Raw genomic sequence first — 20,728 nt, 5'->3', positions numbered from 1 at the left:
ATCCACCTATATGCTATAGAAGAAATACACTCCAAGTATAAAGATGAAAAAAGTGAAAGGATGAAAAAATGGAAAAGTGATAGGATGAAGAAAAGAAACACCGTGTTAACACTAATGAAAAGAAAGTGGAAGTAGCTATTACCAAGATGAGACAAAGTAGCAGTTCAGAGCAAATAATATTGTCGGGGGTAAAGAAAACCATTTCTTAATAATAAATGGGTCAGTTCATCAAAAGGACATGATAATCCTAAATGTTCATTGGGAAAAATGTTTTGCCCAATTTATAGCTAAGTTCAACCATGGCTAGATGATTTTTTGAACATTTTTCTGAATATTCCACCACATTAGTGATCCTGTGAGATAGCCCCTCCCAGCTACAAGCTTGTGTTCTAAAACGAAAGTAATTGCTATCCAAAGATTTTTTGATGATTTACATATATTTACTACTAATGGATTTTTTTAGTGTTTAGAAATGCTCTCTCTGTATCCACTTGCAAATAGTTTTATTTCCATTTTTTCCCCCTGATGTAGTAGTTAATTTGGTTTATACTAAAAATCCAGTTTAATAACTTCCAAACTTATTTGGAGTAGTTTTGAATAATTCCAAATTATTTCCAAATAATTAAAAATTTTAAATTTAATTTAATTATATATTTAAAACACGAGTGGAATTTTTTGAGATACATGCGTATATTCAAGGAAGAGGAGAATTGACTTGCTTTTTATAATATAGAAGACTAAATATCCTTCTAGACTTCCTGTGATCTTAAGATATAATCGAAGGTTATAGTGAATAGAAAACTTTTTAAAAGGCATGCAGTAATTTTCATTTTTATAAAACCGTTTTGGTGTGTGGTGTTTTATAGTCAAATGTTCTACAAAGAATCTTCATTAGTGAGATTCTTAAAAGGTTCTGTCCTTGTAGAAACTTAAACTTGTGGTTATGACTGCATTCCCTATGTGTCTATGCCATACCTTCTCCCTGCTGAAACTACAGTCGTCTAGACCAGCGTGCGAATCACGGACCCATACGGGGAACTTTTAATTAACTTGGTTCAAAAATCTGGGGCGCCCACGGTAAGACAGGAGGGGAGTCTCTGAGCCACCCTGAGGGCTCTGTGCATCCTGAGTTTGTGACAGCGCGGCCTACACCTGTGACTGGACTTTGTGAGCCTCAGCAGGCACATTGCTGCACAAACGGCTTTCGCCGGGTGCGTGTTCTCGGCTGAACAGAGAACTTATTTCCTGACAAACAACCCTTTTCACTTCCTCTCACCTATGACCTAAGCTGTTAGAAAGAAAGTAAAAACATTCAGCTGCCTTGCATTATTCAGGCAGTAAGGTAAAAATCAAGATAGGAAATGGTCCAATGTGGTTTCACAGATTTGGCTTTCGACTGGTTACTAATGTAAACTACATTTCCTGACCTCCTCCACTTCTGACTTCATCCCCCTTTGTCCTCCAACAACCCTGCAACTGGAACCAGCGTGTGTGTGTGTGTGTGTGTGTGTGCAGAAAGAGAGAGAGAGAGCGAGCATGATTATGGGCATATGTAAAATACTGAATAAGGTAGACCATAAAGTTAAAGAAACTTTAATCTTGAAATAACAGTAGATTCACGTCATGTAATAATGGTAGTAATGATAGCTACCATTTTTGAGCCTATACTATGTGTTTCAGGCTGTTATAAGTTGTCAATAGATATTGCTTTTCTTTTCCTTTTTAAAATATTTTATTGTTTATGCTATTATAATTGTCCCACATTTTCCCCCTTCACCCTCCTCCACCCCCCCACTTCCATAATCAGTCCCCTCACTGTTGTTCATGTCCATGCGTCTTTCATAGATGTTCTTTAACTAATCCCTTCACCTTCTTTCAATCAGCCCCCTCGCCCCCACTCCCCCCTACAGCTGTCAGTCTGTGCCATGATTCTATGCCTTTGGTTCTATTTTGCTCATTAGTTTATTCTGTTCATTGCATTCTTCTTATAAGTGAGATCGTATGGTATTTTTCTTTCACTAACTGGCTTATTTCACTTCGCATGATAGTCTCCAGTTCCATCCATGCTGTTGCAAAAGATAGAAATTCCTTCGTTCTTTATGCTGCGTAGTATTCCATTGTATGAATCTACCACAGTCCTTTTATCCATTCATTTACTGATGGGTACTTAGGCTGTTTCCAAATCTTGGCTATTGTAAATAGTACTGCTATGAACATGGAAATGCATAAATTCTTTTGAATTGGTGTTTCAGGATTCTTCAGGAAATTCCATACTGGTTTCCACAGTGGCTGCACCAGTCTGCATTCCCACCAACAGTGCACCAGGGTTCCCTTTTCTCCACAACCTCACCAGCAGTTGTTGTTTGTTGATTTATTAATGATGGCCATTCTTGACAGATGTGAGGTGGTATCTCATTGTGGTTTTAATTTGCATCTCTCTGATGTCTAGTGATGCTGAGCATCCTTTCATATGTCTCTGGGCCTTCTGTATGTCCTCCTTGGAGAAGTGTCTATTCAGGGTTTTTTGTCCATTTTTTGATTGGTTTGTCTTTCTAGTGTTGAGTTGTATAAGTTCTTTATATTTTTTAGAGATTAAACCGTTGTCTGATGTATTGTTGGCAAATATGTTCTCCCATGCAGTTGGTTCCCTTTTCATTTTGATGATCGTTTCTTTAGCTGTGCAGAAGCTTTTTAATTTGATATAGTCCCATTTGTTTATTTTTCTTTTATTTTCCTTGCCCTAGGAGATATAGTGGAAAAAATGTGACTACACAAGATATCTGAAGTTTTACTGCCTGTGTTTGCCTTTCTTATTTTAAAGGTGAGAAGGCTGAAGTTAGAAAGGTTACATCACTTTTTCTAGGTCACACAGCTGGTAGGTGGTCAAGCTGGGAGGGACTGATTGATTGATTTTAGAGAGACAGGAAGGGAGGAAGAGTGAGAGTAAAAGAGGGAGAGAAAGAGAGAGAGATATCCATTTGTTATTCTGCTTATTTGTGCATTCATAGGTTGCTTCTTGTATGTGACGGACTGGTGATCAAACTCACAACCTTGGTGTATAGGGATGATGCTTTAAACAGCTGAGATGCCCAACTAGGGACCAAGCTGAGATTTGAACTGAGGTTTGTGCTGGATCCTAAACCTCAGCTCTGTACTATATGACCCCCCACCCCCAACTCCCGCTTCTGGTAATTGTCTCCATGAAGCAGGAGTCGCTGCTGCTGGAAGATTGGGATTCAGCTGGCCGGGTGACCACCGCGTAGCAGCTGTGCCCCACAAGCACAGGCAGTGGGCATAGTTAGCCTTTTGCTGGTTAGTATTTTTTTCCCTACCAACCATTAGTATGCTCTTCAGTTACGTATTTGAAAGTAGTAGGCAAGAATATAGAGTGTAATAGGAGAGATCAATATTTACAGAGTAACCCCTTCCAAGCGTTTGAAAATTTTTATTTTAATGAAGTGAATTTAAGTTTTATTTTGTCATTAGTTCTGCCAGATGGTTTTGTTAGGTAAGCTGTCCAGTGTATCTGCCTTTGATGCATCTGTAGACACAGCTTTCATCAACTGAAAGGTGTTTGGCTATTCCGTGACTCGTTAATGCTTGAATATGACTTGTCATTCACTGACAGTGTTTCCTGGGCTTTGCAGGTTTTGTGGGAAACATGACAAGCGGAGTCGATACTTAATTTTTTTTGAGTGCAAAGACAGATAAATAATCAGCAAAAAGCTGGAGAATAGTAACCCCTTTCAGCTGTTTGGTACAGGGGTAGTAACATATTGTGCCATGTCTCTCTTACGGTTGGGAATATGTCTTAAAACTAGTAGCAAATGAAGAGACAATTATACACTGACTTTGGTAGTGCAAAAGCTATTCTTGTGTTGTGGCTAGAGTTCACTATGCACATTGTCATATCAAATTGGAATTGAAATAGATTTAAAAATAGTTAAGCATCATAACTTGAAAAGAATCCCTATTTTTTTTTAAAAAAAACTTTGACCTTAAAAGTATTTGTAGCTTCTACTGTGAAGACAAGTTTATATTCTTGGCTTATGTAACTTTCAATTTATTTTGACTCATGTAATTAAAGATCTGAGAAATAGTTCAAGAATTTAGGGGGTAAATCGTAAACCCCTTAAAATAAAAACATTTAAAACTTTTGCTTCTGAAGGCAAAGCATGACCACACTCTCAGCAGAATGCCAAGTATTGCAGCTATTCTTATTTTCCATGTTTGATATTGAAAGTTGGGGATAAAAGAGAAAAGGGGAAGTTTTACATGTAGAAGGTAGAGAAGAGTATTTTACAAAGTTTGATACTGAGCTGAGCCTAGTCTATATGTTGAGAAAGGCGTGTGGTTATTTTTCTAGATGAGAAGGTATTAAACCTCATAGCTCATGCTGGGAAGCTGGCAGAGAATTAAGGATCTAATGATGTGGAGGAAGGATTTGTGAGATTACGATAGAGATGAGTCTGCTTAATTTAAACAAAGCAGGATTTAAAGACCAAAAAATGAGGGCTGTCAGAAAAAATGACTCATACTAATTCTTCAGTCACTTTCTAGAGGCCATGTGATTATGAGTCATAGTAGGTGAATTATTAGAGTCATGATGTAAATATAATTAGAAATGGGTTGCTAACAACCTCTGGGCTGAGTTTTAAGTCACCTGTGCTACCTCTTGCCTCTATGGAGTATGTGAATTTTTTTTACATGGGTAGCAAAGGACCCAGCTCCCAGCTGCACAGGGGGCAGCCTGACGCCAGGTTTATGGGTTTGTACTCTGCCTTATTTATATTCCGTAAGATAGCAAGTCGGTTCCTCATTACCAACTTACTGCTTCTCAACGAGCATCTTCTCAGCTGCTGGTGCTGGGTCAGTCCCCGTTTGGGATGGTCGTGTAGCCAGGACTATGCTAAGTGCATTATATGGATGATTGTCTCATTAGTCCTCACAATCACCGTAGGAAACAGATACTGCGATTATCTCTATTTATATTTTGAAGAAACCGAAGCTCTTAGGACAGTAACTTGCCCAAGAGTATCTAGTTAGTAACTGGTAGAGCCAGGATTTGATACCAGGCCTGTTTGATCCATTGAGTTCACATTCTCAACCATTATTCTCAATTCTCTGAGGTTTTCTAAGTGCCTCACTGACTTCAGACCACCGCTTTCTTGCCTTGGACTCCTCTACCAGGGGGCTTCTAGCTGCTGATCTGTTACCTGAAATTTTTTTGTGCTTCATCTTCCCCTTCACCGTGTGTGGGCTTCTGGAAAAACGCGCCTTTTTTTGTTTCTGAATCTAGTACTTCAGTCTCTTGCATTCTTAGGCCAAACTGCCTTATTTCATTGCCCATATTTACTATAGACCTTGTTGCATAAAACTCACATTTTAATTTAAAAATATAATGAGATAATAATTGTTTATTTTCACATGTAAGCCAGAATTTCTGAAACCTAGAACTTATTAATCAAAACCAAGTTGTTGGATTTTAAAAATGTTTACAGAGTTTTAGAGAATTTGAAGAAAAGACATGATGGTAAGAGAGGGAGGTTCACAAAAAAGTATTAAATGAAAGTAATAATGTTTTATATCATCTATTGCAAATGAGAAGGTTAACTTGATCGTATCAGTTTATATAAAAAAGAAATATAATCCATCTGAAGATGTATTTATCTCCACAAACCATTTCCTAGATATGTAATCGAAATGAAAGTATTCCCTCTTCTTCGTTAAGATTTTCCCGTTCTGGAGTCCCAGAGCCCCACGGAAGCAACTTTGGGGATACACGTAGGTGTACATGTCTAGAATCAATTAAGACCAAGTCATTCCTGTGTTGCACACTCTTGTCCCTGATCAAGTCACGATAGAATTAAGTATGTTTTAAGTTGAATAGATTAAGAGACGTAATAGTTATATCATAAAGGGCTTTTTTTTTTGGAATTTTCTATATAACTTAAAATAGTTACTTTACTACCAATAAATGTCTAAAAATTTTTGAAGAATTGTTTCAACCGATCACTATGTAATATTGTCAAGCAGAGAGAAAAACAAGGCTGTCGTTTTGATTCGTGATGCTATATTACATTATTGTGATGCAATATCACTAAATTACAATTAGATTAGTTTTTAGAATCTTTCCTCTGGCAAGACTGGACAGCCTGATCCAATTAGGGAGAAGGCAGTTCTGTGTAAGGGAGAAACAGTGGATGTGCTAGGGCCCACGCTGCAGCTACTTTCCGGAGTGGGAAAATGTGATTATCCTGCTGCTTATAATTCAATATATTTTTATACTTTTCCAGGTTGTTTAAATCAATATATGTTAATTATAAATTATATTTTAATACAGTAAATTTAAGCTAACCGGAGAACCCAATTATTCAAATTACTGCCATTGACTAGTTTCAGAAAGATTAAAAGTTTCAAAATTTAAATATCTTTTCATTTTGTATATATGCACTTAATTATAATGTGAAGAACTTTGGTAACGAAAGATAACATATCTATCTAATCAAATGTATTAAAATAGAATAATGTGTTTCCCCTAATTGCTCTTGCTTTGAGTTAGAACTCTTACTCAGTTACCGAAACGCATACTAATTAATGACTGTGGGAGAATGATGCAGTCACAGAGAGTGTCTGAATTACCATATTAATGTGAAAGAAGTTCCACGGCTGCCCAGATGCAGGACATCTGTTTCCGTCTTGTTTTCCCCTGTCGAGGTGTTGGGGTGGGTCTTTCTTCCATACCACTGACACCTTCCTGTCTAGGTGTCCAGCACCCTTGTCTGCCGCATGTTCGGGGCCAGCGAAGGGAGAGACCATGGCTCTTAGGACTCATGGCACAGCCAACAGCATGTTTGTGTCATTTCCCCTTTTCCAAAGTTTTATGGGGGCCACGTGTTGGGTCCAGATTGATACATATACATGTGTTATCTTTCGTTACAGGGAGAGACACTGACAGATCAAATCTGAAAGGAGAAAACATCTCTAATTTCTAGGATGGATCAGAACACAAATGCCCTTGAACATACAGTTTGGAACAAAGGACAGTCTGTCTCTGCTCAAAAGATGGGCAGAAACAGGAGAGACCCATGCAGAGCTGATTCCTGACTGTGTCCTGATAAAGACCTGTGCCTAATTCCAAGTTTTGCAATTCCTACCAGTTTTCTACTCCTAGTGAATGGACCTGTGAAGTTTTGTGTCCTCATCTGTAAAATTCAGTGTTCTTTCAGCCGCTATGTATTTAATGCTCCCAGTGTTCAGGCGCTGTTCTAGACACTTAGAGTAAAGTAATAAATACAGCAAAAAAAAAAAAAAGCCTCTGCTCTTACAGAGCTTACATTTCACTGGGTTTATACTGATCATTAAAAAAAATCCAAAGGTTTATAGCGAGTCAAAGATATTAATGCCCCGGAAAAAATGAGACAGAGAAGAAGGAAAAAGAGTCCTGGGTGGGGTGCTGGGAGAGAATGCATTGCTAGAAAAAGTTGGTTGGTCTTTTTTCATAAGGTGACAGAACTCTGAAGGAGGGGAGGGTGTAAGCTACATGAATACTAAAGGAAAGAGTTTTTAGTCAAACAAAACAAAAAATATGAAGCCTTGAGATAGGTCCGAATTGGTGACTTGGAGAAACAGCAAGGGGGTCATATGGGGAGCGAGTGAGAGGGAGAGAAGTATAAGGTAATGTGAGAAGGTGGTGCATGTATGTGTTATGTTAGACGTTGCAGGTTATTGTAGGAACTTTGCTCCGGGTGAGACAGGAAGCCACTGGAGGGCTTTGAGCGAAGAAATGCAAGGTCTTACTTTAAAATAAGGGCGTGGGTTGAAAATACCCTGGTGAAGTGCGAGAGAAGCAGCAGGGAGATCATTAGGAGGCTTTTGCACTAATCAAGGAGAGAGTTGGTGGTGATCTGGAACCAGGTGAAGAAAAGTAATTAAATTTTAGATGTATTTTAAAGGTAAAATGAACAGGATCTGCTGAGGAATTAAATATAGAGAAAACGGGAAAGAAAAGAATCAAGGATTATTCTAGAGCTTTGGATCGTGCACTTAGAAGGACGGAGTAGCAGTGTGGAAGGCTGTGGGAGAAACAGTTTCGGGGTCAGGGTAAGATCACTCGTGGGTGTGTCTTACTTTGAGAGACATTAAATATTCAAGTGGGTGGGTCACGTTAGAAACAGGAACATGGGGTGTAAATACCTGGATCGTGTTTAAAGCTGTGAGGCTAGAGGAAGCTACTAGTGACTAGATTGAAAAAGAGGAAGAGGTCTACTGATCGAATCCTGAGATACTCCAGGGCTTAGGTACAGGGGCAAATTCAAATGAGGGAAATGGTATAGACCTGGTACAATTAAGGAGGATTTGCTAAGGATCCTGACTGATATTCCGTGAGACAGCTTGTCAGGTGTGCTCCATGGCTAAAGCCCCAAGGTTTGATGGAGGACCCCAGATGAGGCTGATCTCTCTGTTGTCAGCCAACTAATGGGTTTACCCAAAACTGCATGAGAAGATCCACTGTTCCAGACTTCTGTGGGTTTTACCGGACTTCTCTTCCCTCTTCGCCTCTGCCTAGCAAACATATGTGAGAACTTCTGCATGCAAAGTAGCCAGAGTGCCAAATGACTGCCTAAATGTCTCCGAGTTATCCCTGGACAATGGAGATAAGAGCCCCCCAAATGTGGACGGTGGCGTCATAGAAACCAAGTAAAGAAGGAGTTTTGAGAAGGGACGTGGGGTCATCCAATGGGGAGCACTGCTGAAAAGTCAAGGGAGATGATGACTAAGGATTCACCATTTGACTGAACAACTTTGTAGTTGATGGTGACCATGGTAAGGGTAGCTTTGGAGAAGAGGCAAAAGTTTAACGAAGTGGGTCTAAGAGAGAGAGTGTGTGTGTGTGTGTGGGGGGGTGTATGTAGGAGGAGTTTCAGATAACAGGTACAGGCAATTTCAAGAAGTTTTATTGAAAAACGGACCCAAGAAATATGGGGTAGTAGCTAGTGGTGTCAATACTAGAAACATACATTTTTTTAAGATGGGAAAATGCACAGCATGTTTGTAGGTTGGTGAGAATAATCCATTAGGGAAGGAAAAATCAATGATGTCAGGAGAGGCATGGTTGAGGAAGTAAGGCGGAGGGCCCAGCACACACCTGGGAAGGTTGCCCTCGGTTAGACACAGGACCGATTTGAACAAGAGCGACAGCAGCGTGTACAGCGCAGGTGCAGGGTAAGTGGATAGAGGTGGCTGTGAGAGAGCAGGGCAGTTTTCTCTAATGGTTTCTTATTTTCCCCTTGAAATGGCAATTGCAAGCACCGTCATCAGCTGAGACTAAGGAGGGGGGTAAAACTGTTGAAGGTCTGATGACAGAAGATTTTTGAGGAAGGATTTAGGAGAGTGGGAAGTACAGTTGAATTTCCGGGCAGCATTCAGGGTTAGTGAACGCATATTTAACTTAAGACCAATCAGCATGATAGACTATTTTTCTTTAGTCATGTTTAGCTTCACAGCTACAGGCTAGGAGTAAGCAGAGTTGGGTTTAACCAGGGTGTGGGTCCCACTACGAGCAAAATGAAGAGGACAGAGGTGCGAGGCTGTGTGCAAGAGTAAAATTTTTATAAGGATGAAGCGCGGGTGTGGAGCCAGGTGTGTCAGGGAGGTGACAAGGGACAGTGAAAACTGGAATTAATGGACTGCACATCTCTTGTCATTGAAGTACTTTGGGGGCGGCAAAATGAAAGGGATTGAGCTAGACAGATAGGAGGTGGGGGTCAGAAAAGGCAATGTTTGAGAGAGATTATGGAGGGACTAATATTCGTGACAGCAGGCACGCCACTGATAGGACCACGGGTGCCGGAACTGAAATGAAATAAAGGTCGTGGTTGTCTGAGGCGAGAGGGAGGTCAAGAAATCAAGATTCTGGAGTGTTGGGAGAGTCGTTTACATGGCTCTTGAAGTTTCTGAAGGTTATGAGAGGAGTAACTCCTGTACAAGGAACGGAAATCTTCACACGTTGCGGCGGGACCACCCAGGGGTCCGTGGCTGATTGCAACAAGGAGGCATCGTGGTGGTGCAGGGGCTGCAGCAGGGGCCATCACGTTATTGGGAGAATTAGACATGGAAGCTTCTGTGTGGTCTGGGCACACAGTAAAGATCAAGGAATCATTTCTGAAGTTATTTCCTTAGTTCTGAATGTGAAGAGCTTAGAGGTCATTGCTCCCACCCTTACCAGAAAAAGTCGAACAAACCGAGAACCAGTGAGTCTTTTTGACCCATCAGAGCACTGAGGGTGTGGGATAAACTGCCCCTCAGACCTGGAGAGAGCGGGACTCCGACTCCACAGGCAGATTCGTGCAGGGGAGTTCAGAGGTCTGCTTACCTGGAGCAGAAGCCACTAGAGCGTGAACCGGTAGCAACCCTTACGTGATCATTTTGATGACTCGCTGGAGGCTGAGTGTGCACTAGCATGAAAATGAGAAACTCCTAGAGGCTGCCGTCTTCAGTCCTGAATGACACTTCTGGAGAACTAATGTGCCTCAGCCAGGGCTTGAAACTGAGCCCCCTATAAACCCGGTCTGCTGCTCAGAATTTTTAATGTCAAGTCTCTGAGTATTTTTTTTTGTAAAAGTATAATTCTTTTTAAAAACAAGAACAATCTGCTTGAAAATATTTCAATTATAGTTTTATAATTTATATGAATTTTCTAATGTATCACTTGAATCCACTGCAGTTCAGTTCTCCATGCCCATGCAGTTGCCATAGAGAAACGCATTAGGTACCATGAGCCAAAAGGAAATTGTTTGTCAGTGAATCACAGTTACCATGCTTGTGCTTTTAAGCTGTTATTTCATGGGGAAGAGAAAAGGATTCAGTTAGCCTAATTCAGGTAAAGATGCGTGTGCAAGAAGAGAGTCGGGATGGGGAAGAGGGAGAGCAGGGAGGGAAGGAGGAAGGAAGAGAGGAATTGGGAAATCTCCCAGGAAGCTAGGCACAGCCTCTAGAGAAGAATGGGAACTGTCATTTGGAAACGGGAAAGATTCAAGATTCAACCTAGATATAAAGATAAACCTTTCTAATGGCCCCTCAGGAGAAGGAATCAGAGATCATTGCTCTTGATTTTCTTCTCATATATATTTCTGCAGGCAACTGACTGATTCTCTCCATAGTTGTAAGTTTAAATTTCAGAAAGGGAGAATCTTATTGGTGCAACCAGTCGTCATTGGCCATGTTTGTGTAGAGCTTTCGTATCAAGTTACCTCACGGCTGGTTGGGCAGTCTGGGGTTCTCTGTCCTGGTGGGATCCACTCAAGAGGCAGGAAACGGGGCCTGAGCTGAGGGGAGGGCCATCCAGGGTGGAGGGCACAGGCACCCTGCTCACGGCCCCTTTGTGAGGCACTAGCCTTCAAAAAGGACAGAATGTAGCTGTCCTGTGTTAATGTAGTTAGACGTTTGAATAAAAAGAAAGTTACTTGTTTACATTCATGCTTTTGCCTCATTTATATAGGCACTCAAAATGTCAACATTAATCCTGGCACTAAATCCAAGTTGCATTTTTTTTTCTAGTTATTTAGTCTGTGTTTGCTGAAACACTCCATAATACTGCTAGTGCTGAGAGATTCCAGCAATTACATCATATCTATAGCAGAACCACCATAGGATGAAATAACAAGGTACCAAAGAATCTATATTACTGTACTGCCCTCTTGTGGTTGCCTTTTGGGTTTACAGTTACTGTACTGCCATATGTAGAAAGCAACCTTTAGAACTAATTCAAAGTTACAAGGAAACTTTGCTTCTGTTCCATTTAGAGAATGCACTGAGTAATTTCACAACATCTATCTATATTTTACCATGGGAAAGTCACAAACAAGGCCCATCAAACTCTAACAAGAGATCCTGAGTCAGAGACTATGGAACATGAGTGTTTTGAATCTTAGAAGCTTTTCAAAGTTGTTAGAATTATATATGACTTTAGGAATAGAATGAAGTTTAAGACCATCGAGTTCATCCCAGTTCATTTACAGCTGAAAAGAAAGCTCCAAAAGCTCCAAGATTTAAGTATCTTGGCCAAGGTAGTACAGATAATTTCCAGTACAACTGAGCCTAGAATTCAAGTTCTCTGTCTCCTAGTCAGGGACTCTTTCTTCCACACAACCACGTATTACAATTATACTCATTCAGTGGGAAGAGGCCTCAGGGTCCAGACTGTTATAAAAACAACAACAAAAAAAACCCCCAGATGTGATATCTTAAAAAGGAAAATTAATCCATCGGTTGACTGAAGGAAGGGGAGGATATATGCTTTCTCTCTTTCAGGAAAATAGTACAATTAAAACATTATCTTCTTTATTATGGAACATTATATGGAACATTATTGGAACATTATTACTGGGCAAAGCAGGAGAAAGGAGAACAGAGACGGAGTGTGGCAAAGGCAAGTGTGGGAAGTTCTACAGGAATGTCTCTATCCATGTTTCTGACCTCAGGTGGTCTTTCTTATTCACAGAACAGGTTATGTGGAAAGACGGCGATTTGGCTGGGGCATCTACTCTCTTTCTACCAGGATAGGAGTGGCAATGCTATGGACTGAATTGCGAACCCGTCCCACCCCATTCATATGCTGAAGCCCTAACCTCTAATGTGACTGTATTTGGAGACAGAGCATATAAGGAGGTAATTAGGATTAAGTGAGGTCATAAAATAAGGGTAGAGCCCTAATGTGATACAACTGTCACCTTATAATAAGGGGAATTGAGAGAGATCTCCATCTCCCCATTGTGTTAGGACACAGCGAGAAGATGCCACCTGCAATCCTAGAAGAATTCTCACTAGAACCCAACCATGCTGGCACTCTAATCTTGAACCCCTAGAACTGTGAGAACATAAATTTCTGTTCTTTAAGCCACCCAGTCTGTGGTACTCTGTTATGGCGACAGCTGACTAAGAGGCTGCATAGAGGTTCTCTCTGACTGCTCCATTCTTATCCTTTTCAGGATTTCACTCCCAGAAATAATGGAGGATTGTGCAGAGTATATGAGAAACTCAGCATCCCTACTCCAGTCTCCAGGTAAGTGGTTGCTTTTGTTTTGCCTTGTCTCACATTCTGGAAGCAGTAAAGAGGGATCACAAAAAATAGATTCTTCAATGCCACCTTTACCAGGTATTCTATACCTGGTCCTTTACCAGGTAAAGTACCTACTTTATGCTAATCACTGTGCCCACACTTACTGTCATTATTTAATTTTAATTTTGCAAATTTTGGAAACTAAGGCTCAGAGGATAATTTGCCATCCTTGTAAGTGGTGGAACAACAAATCAAACCAGAATTTGCGTGATTCTGAAGCCGTAGATCATTCATTCCATAGCACTATGCTTTGCCCATGTTAGTTCCTTTACCGGCTGCCTGTAAGCTGACCCCCCTGCCCCATGCCACCTGGAATGACCCTAGGAAATCAATGGAGGTATATCAAACATGGCTTAGTAGTTATAACAATATAAATACATGGGCCTCATGGCTGGTCTTCCTAGTATTAGAGTCTGTAGATTCCACCTTCCTACCGACTTCTCTGATGGTTTTGCCACTGTGGACCATGCACTCCTTGTAAAGCTCACCTCCCTTAGTTTCTGTGATACCAATTTCTATTGGCTGTCTTTCCTCCTACCTGACTCTTCCTTGCTTGTCTCCTCAAGGGCACTCTTTCCTCCATGTGTGCTGTAGGTGGCCTTGTTTCTTCCTTGGGCAATCGAATTTCCTATGTATTTTTTTATTATTATTATTATTATTATTATATGTTACTAATATCCATGTTCTTACGCCTTCCAAGTAGCTTTCTCTTTCTTTCCTTTTTGTCCTGATGTCTCTTCTGAGGTTAAGATCACTGTATCAAGTATATGTTGCTTATTTCTCTCTGAATCTCTAGCAGGTATTTCAAATTATACATCAGAACTTAGACGTTTTCATTCATTGACTGTTTTTACTCAAACACATCATTCCCACACTCAGAATACAACATCCCTATCACCCCAGGAAGGAAGCTTGGAGTCAGTCTCAATCTTTTTCTTCTACCTCGTCTCCCTTACCCAGGCAATCATCAATTTCTATGAATTTTGTTACCAAAATAATCACAGACTTTATTCTTCCTCTCCTTCCTTCTTGCCATTACTCTGGTTCACAGTCTCCTCATTGCTTGTGAGTATTGACCCTTTAACTCATCTCTCTGCTTCCATTATTGATCCACTTAAATCTTTCATGCCGCAGCTAGACTAAATAACCTAAATAATCTGAAATACAAATATAACCCACTGCGGAGGAGAAAGTTCAGTCTCTACGGCAAGGTGTGTGCAGTCTTATAATCTAGGTGCTGCCTTCCCTTCCGGCCTCCTCTCTAGTCATGTCTGTAGCATTCATCATGTTCCAGGCTTGCTAAATTGGTTTATAGTCCCCTGTTCATGTAACTCTGTTCATTAGTCACTGCTGTTCCACACCCTCAGCCCTCATCCTCACCCAGCAAGAATAATGCCTATAACTTCTCATTTTTTCAAGACACACTTGGGATGTCATCCCCTCCCAGAAGCCTTCCCGAGAGTGCATTAAGTTAGTGTCCTTTCTTTGTGCTAACGTAGAGTCCTGCATGTTCCTCTGCCATTGGACCTGCCATTCTGTAGTTAGTGTCTGTCTTCCTTCGCTCCTCCAAGGCGGTGGGCTCAGCCTAACGCTTAATGGGCCCTGGTAAGTGTTCGTTAGACTGAAGTTATTTAAGGGCAGGTTTGTTTATGTCAAAGCCTCTCCTTTCAATATCTCGAGGTTGCTATTAATTTTTAAAAGGTATATTATATTCATTATAATTATTAATTATATTATATAGTTATATTAATATATGTACCTATAGTCATGTAATATGCATGTATACATGCATACATTAAGTAATTGCTGCCTTCATAAGTGTAGTAACACTGTTATAAATAGCGAGCGCTATGCTACAGATCACTTGAAGGAAAATTACTTTGTCAAGGTCCAACCCTCTCAGGAGTAATTTTTATTTACCTCCCATTATGAGAGGTTTCAGCAGCATTATTCTCAATGTTCTTTCTCCTTCCCATTGTTTATTTGATAAAGACCAAGAAAAACCCTAAAATAAGTAGGGCGGCACTGCAGAAGCCCAAGTGACTTGACTCCATGCCAAGGGGCTCTGACCTGGACCACTCCCATCCTTCTACCTGCAACACATGTTTTCAAACCAACGTTCTACTATGTCAGCTCGAGTCCTTCTAGCTTCTACTCACTAATGCCAGACTTACATTTTCTACTTCATTCCTTTTACTCACCATCCTTGTGTGTTCATCTTGGCCAGAATAGGAGTCACTGTAATCTGTAGGGCTAGTGTGTGGTGGGCTACCATTGGGAGTTTTGGAATATTTTTCCTTATAGAAAGGTGCTTTAAAAATACATTGGCATTTCATTGGTAAACCCATGTCATATCTTTTTAAAACTGAAGCTGTTTATTATTCCTGGCTTTTGTGAGTTAAGCCTGTTAATTTGCTACATCTGTGCAAGGGATTAAAACCAATGTATTCAATGTCTACTCCTAAAATGTGCTCCTGGGCCAGCCAAATAGTCAGATTTCTGGTGGAAGGGAAATATATTATTGTATAGCTAATATTAATGTTTATGAGGATATTTCACATATTTTATAACACTATTTAAATATTAAACATATGAATATATTAATGAATACATATTTATTCATTTTTTCTGGACAGACCCCTGGGCATTGGATAGTCACTTTTTTGCCATAAGACTTGATTAGCCAGAAAAGTTATTCTGGCTATAATTATATATTTGTAATATGGCCTCCAAGTTACTTTTATAAGCAAAAAAGAAGTGATTCCAATACTAGAACATATACATTTAATACAGTTATTGGCCACTAGTAATATGGGGCACAGTTTTCAGCAGTGGGGAATTTACTTCTATTCTGTGGGACTCCCTACTTGTCAGGCACTGGTATGCCTTTAAGAGAGTGGTTCCCAGTCTTGGATGGATATTAGCATCATCTGGGGAGTGCTAAAAAATTCTGGTACAGACTCAAACTCTTCTTCTAGAGATTCCAATGCAATTGATTTGGATGAGGACTGTATGCACCTCGTTGAGTGTCCTTACCCCCCACCCCCGTGCATTCCAGTGTGGAGCCAGCATTGATAACCCCCAATGCATTCCAGTGTGGAGCCAGCATTGATAATAAAAGGCTGATGGAAGCATGATTAACAAGCAGTCGGAGGTCAAATGGAAGCCTCCTCGTCTGCTCCATCCCTCTGCCCTCCACCCTGGCCAAGATATCAATCAAAAGTACACTATATCCCAGGGAATAAGAAAAATTATTGCCACTCTTACGGATCTAAAGCCAGGCTTCCTCACCCCCAATTTTCTGTGATGATGGAAACGTACTATGTCTACCCTGTCCAGTAGAGCATGCACTAGCCACCCATGGCTATTGAGCATTTGCCATGAGAAACTAAATTTAAAGTTTTATTGTCAGTTAAAATTTACATTTAAATAACCATGCGTGATTAGTGGCTACTGTATTAGATAGTGTAGATCTAAAGGATGCAGAAGCAGTGACCTCATCTTTCCACTTAATCTCCCCCAGAAAACTGTTTCCAGTGTCTCCAGGCAGTAATAATCTTGTTCCTATCTGTATGTTTGCTATTGCTGCTGTAACAAACTACCCCAAACTTAGTGGCTTGAAAGAACACACATTTATTAGCTTTAGTTCTGGGGGTCTGGAGTTTCTGCAGGTGAGAAGTCCAAAATGGGTCTTACTAGGCTAAAGCTAAGGTGTTGGCAGGTGTTGTTACTCTCCGGAGGCTTTGAGAGTGGATCTGTTTCTTTGCCTCTTCCAGATTCTAAAGTTCACCTGCATTCCTTGGCTTGTGGCCCCTTCCTCCATCTTCAAATAGTGCAGCATCTTCACACCTCTTCCTGCCTCCCTCTTGCACTCACCATGGCCCTGTTGACTTCATGGGGCCTACCCAGATGATCCAGACAATCTCTTCATCCCAAATTTTTAAATTTAATCGTATCAGAGGTTCCAGGGATGAAGGTGGGGGCACCTTTGCGGAGTCACTATTAAGCCCATGCCTCTATTGTAGTGATTCTGCCTCGCCTGACCGATTTCCATGTGCTTTTCTATCTACCTCCTTGAGAGGAGCATGTGGGTATTGCTGATTTTAATCCCTAGGGTAAAGTTGAGGCTTTCACACCCTAGGTACTCAAAATATATTTGTTGGAATGAGTTGATTACAATAAATAAAAGAAGAGAGAATATTTGATAGATGCTGACTGAGTGAATGAAGTATCGAGGTGGGTCCTGATGAGGTAAATTAATTCTGAGCATCTTCATGGTTTGAAATATTCAGCAAGCAATTGATCTGCCAATCCATTAAATAGATTTTGTAGTAGTATTCATCAACCACCAATCAAATAGACTGAATAATTGGGCCCTGGTCTGTTTATTTTAGCTAAATATGTATCTTGGGCTATTGCAAGCAATGGAAACATAATTCTTTAGGAATTAAGTCAAGAATTTACACGTTATGTGATGAAGGAAGCTAGTGTATGAAAATCTATATGCTAGCTTTATTAAGGATTTATGTCTAATGAGTAAACAATTTACTCTAGCCTTAAAAAAAGCTATTCCAGGATGTCCAGCTTAATTATTTATGAATTAAGAACTTAATCACGGGCAATGAGGAGAACCAAGATGGCGGCATAGGTAGACACACTGCGCCTCCTCGCACAACCAGAACTGACAGAGAATCGAAAGGCAAAGGGGTCCGACACCAAGGAAATACAAAATAAACATTCATCCAGACTGGTAGGAGGGGCGGAGACGGGCACCGGGGTGGAGAGGACTCACGTGGCTGTGGTGGGACCGAGACTGGCGGAGTGTGGGACGAATGGCGCAGGCAGTCCGAGCACTAGCGGCCCCTGCGACCCCACATTTGCACAGATAAACCCAGAGGGCCGGACTCAGAGTGGCGGAGAGTGGGGCAGGCAGAGCGGAGGGTAGCACCCCGCAGTCCCACATTCGCGCATAGATAAACCGGACAATGGCGGGGAACGAAGCATACTGCGCAACCCAGGGCTCCGGCGCAGGGAAATAAAGCCTCAAACCTCTGATTGAAAACGCCCGTGGGGGTTGGGGCGGCAGCAGGAGAGACTCCCAGCCTCACGGGAGAGGTTGTAGGAGAGACCCACAGGGGCCTAGAGTGTGCACAGGCCCACCCACTAGGGAACCAGCACCAGAGGGGCCCAGTTTGATCATGGATATCTGAGTGAAAGATTGAAATCCAGTGGAGAGTGAGGCAGGCGCCATTGCTCTCTCTCCGTCCCTCCCCCACGTACAGTGTCACAGCGCAGTGACCAGCGTTACCCCGCCCCGGTGAACACCTAAGGCTCCGCCCCTTAAAGTAACAGACGCGCCAAGACAAACAAACAAACAAACAAAAAATGGCCCAAATGACAGAACACTTCAAAGCTCCAGAAAAAATACAACTAAGCAACTAAGAGATAGCCAACCTATCAGATGCACAGTTCAAAACACTGGTTATCAACATGCTCACAGAATTGGTTGAATCTGTTCAAAAACCAGATGAAAAAATGAAGCCTATGCTAAGAGAAACAAAGGAAAATGTACAGGGAACCAATAGTGATGCGAAGGAAACTGGGACTCAAATCAATGGTGTGGACCAGAAGGAAGAAAGAAACATCCAACCAGGAAAGAATGAAGAAACAAGAGTTCGGAAAAATGAGGAGAGGTTTAGGAACCTCCAGGACATCTTGAAACGTTCCAACATCCGAATTACAGGAGTGCCAGAAGAAGAGGAAGAACAAAAAATTGAAAACTTATTTGAACAAATAATGAAGGAGAACTTCCCTAATCTGGCAAAGGAAATAGACTTCTGGGAAGTCCAGGAAGCTCAGAGAATCCCAAAGAAGCTGGACCCAAGGAGGAACACACCAAGGCACATCATAATTACATTACCCAAGATTAAACTCAAGGACCTACATCTAAGATTACTGTATCCAGCAAAGCTATCATTTAGAATGGAAGGGAAGATAAAGAGCTTCTCAGATAAGGTCAAGTTAAACAAGTTCATCATCACCAAGTCCTTATTATATGAAATGTTAAAGGGATTTATCTAAGAAAAAGAAGATAAAAAATAGGAACAGTAAAAATGACAGCAAACTCACAGTTATTAATGACCACACCTAAAACAAAATCAAGAGCAAACTAGGCAAACAACTAGAACAGGAACAGAACCATAGAGATGGAGATCACATGGAGGGTTGTCAATAGGGGAGTGGGAAGGGGAGAGGGGGGGGAAAGGTACAGAGAATAAGTAGCATAGATGATAGGTGGAAAATAGACAGGGGGAGGGTAAAAATAGTGTAGGAAATCTAGAAGCCAAAGAACTTATAAGTATGACTCATGGACATGAACTATAGGGAGGGAATGTGGGAGGGAGAGGGTGGGCAGGATGGAGTGGAGTGGGGGGGAATGGGACAACTGTAATAGCATAATCAATAAATGTATTAAAAAAAACTTAATCACACCTTAGTCTACAAAAGTTGAACATACACGAAAGTAGAAAGGATCATATAACAGACCCTACGAACCTGTGACCCCGCTGAAACCACTGCCATCCTGAGACCTGTCTTATTTCAATCTGTCCTTCACTCCACACTCCATCCCACCTCTAACCCAACCCTGGTTATTTTCAAGAAAACCCCAGAATTATATCATTTAATCTATACATTTAATCATGTATAAACACATTTGGGCATATTCGTTAGTGAATTTCCTCATATGCATTTGGGCTTCCTGCACATTTTGCCAGCTTCACAACCTCTCTGACATGGACTGTCTTTACTTTGCCTTATGTGGACTTTTGTACTGAAGGACAAGTGGGACTGAATATAGAAAGTGCGAAGCGGGCTGCCTTGTTCGATTTTCCTATGACTTCCATTCATATTTTAGAAAGTAGCTTACAGAGTGGACATATATAAGATTATAAGTAGAGTTAAAACAATATTTGCATTTTTACTCAGGAAGAGAAGGAGGTGCTCTTAACCACAGGGGAATATGAGAGGAAAATTCAAGCTCCATTTCATCTTATTTGAGGAACATATTCAATAATCTTAAGGTAAATCATATATAATTCAGTTCAAGAAGGAACACACAAGATTTCCAGGAGGGAGAATGTTCTGAAGGAAAATTTCTTATAGAAATAGTTAGATGAAGTCAAAACTAGAACTGAGAAATAAAATATTGATGAAAATGAAAGTCTAATCATGAAACCATGCAAAATAGTTTGATAAAATACTGTCTTTTCATATCTACCATTATACAGTTTTTATAAATGACCTTCCTCACTATATTAACATACTAACAAAAGTACATATTATCAGGGATGACTGGACTGAAGGAGGATGATGATTTTATTATTTTAAAGTCACATATCATCTACAATTACCTCTGTCTTTCTGCCACTTATATTTGTCTTGTTTTATTGATCTACCAAGAACCAGAGTTAATGTATCCATTCCACGGGCCTCAGTCACAGCGCTTTGTCAAAAAATACAAAAGGTCCCACTTACGGAGGGGAGAAAAAGGGGATCTTCGCAGGGGGTGGACGGAACGGAGGGGTCTGTGGGTTTACCGCCACTTAG

This window comes from Desmodus rotundus, chromosome 11, assembly GCF_022682495.2.
Source record: "Desmodus rotundus isolate HL8 chromosome 11, HLdesRot8A.1, whole genome shotgun sequence".
Lineage (NCBI taxonomy): Eukaryota > Metazoa > Chordata > Mammalia > Chiroptera > Phyllostomidae > Desmodus > Desmodus rotundus.
This window is presented reverse-complemented; position numbering follows the sequence as displayed.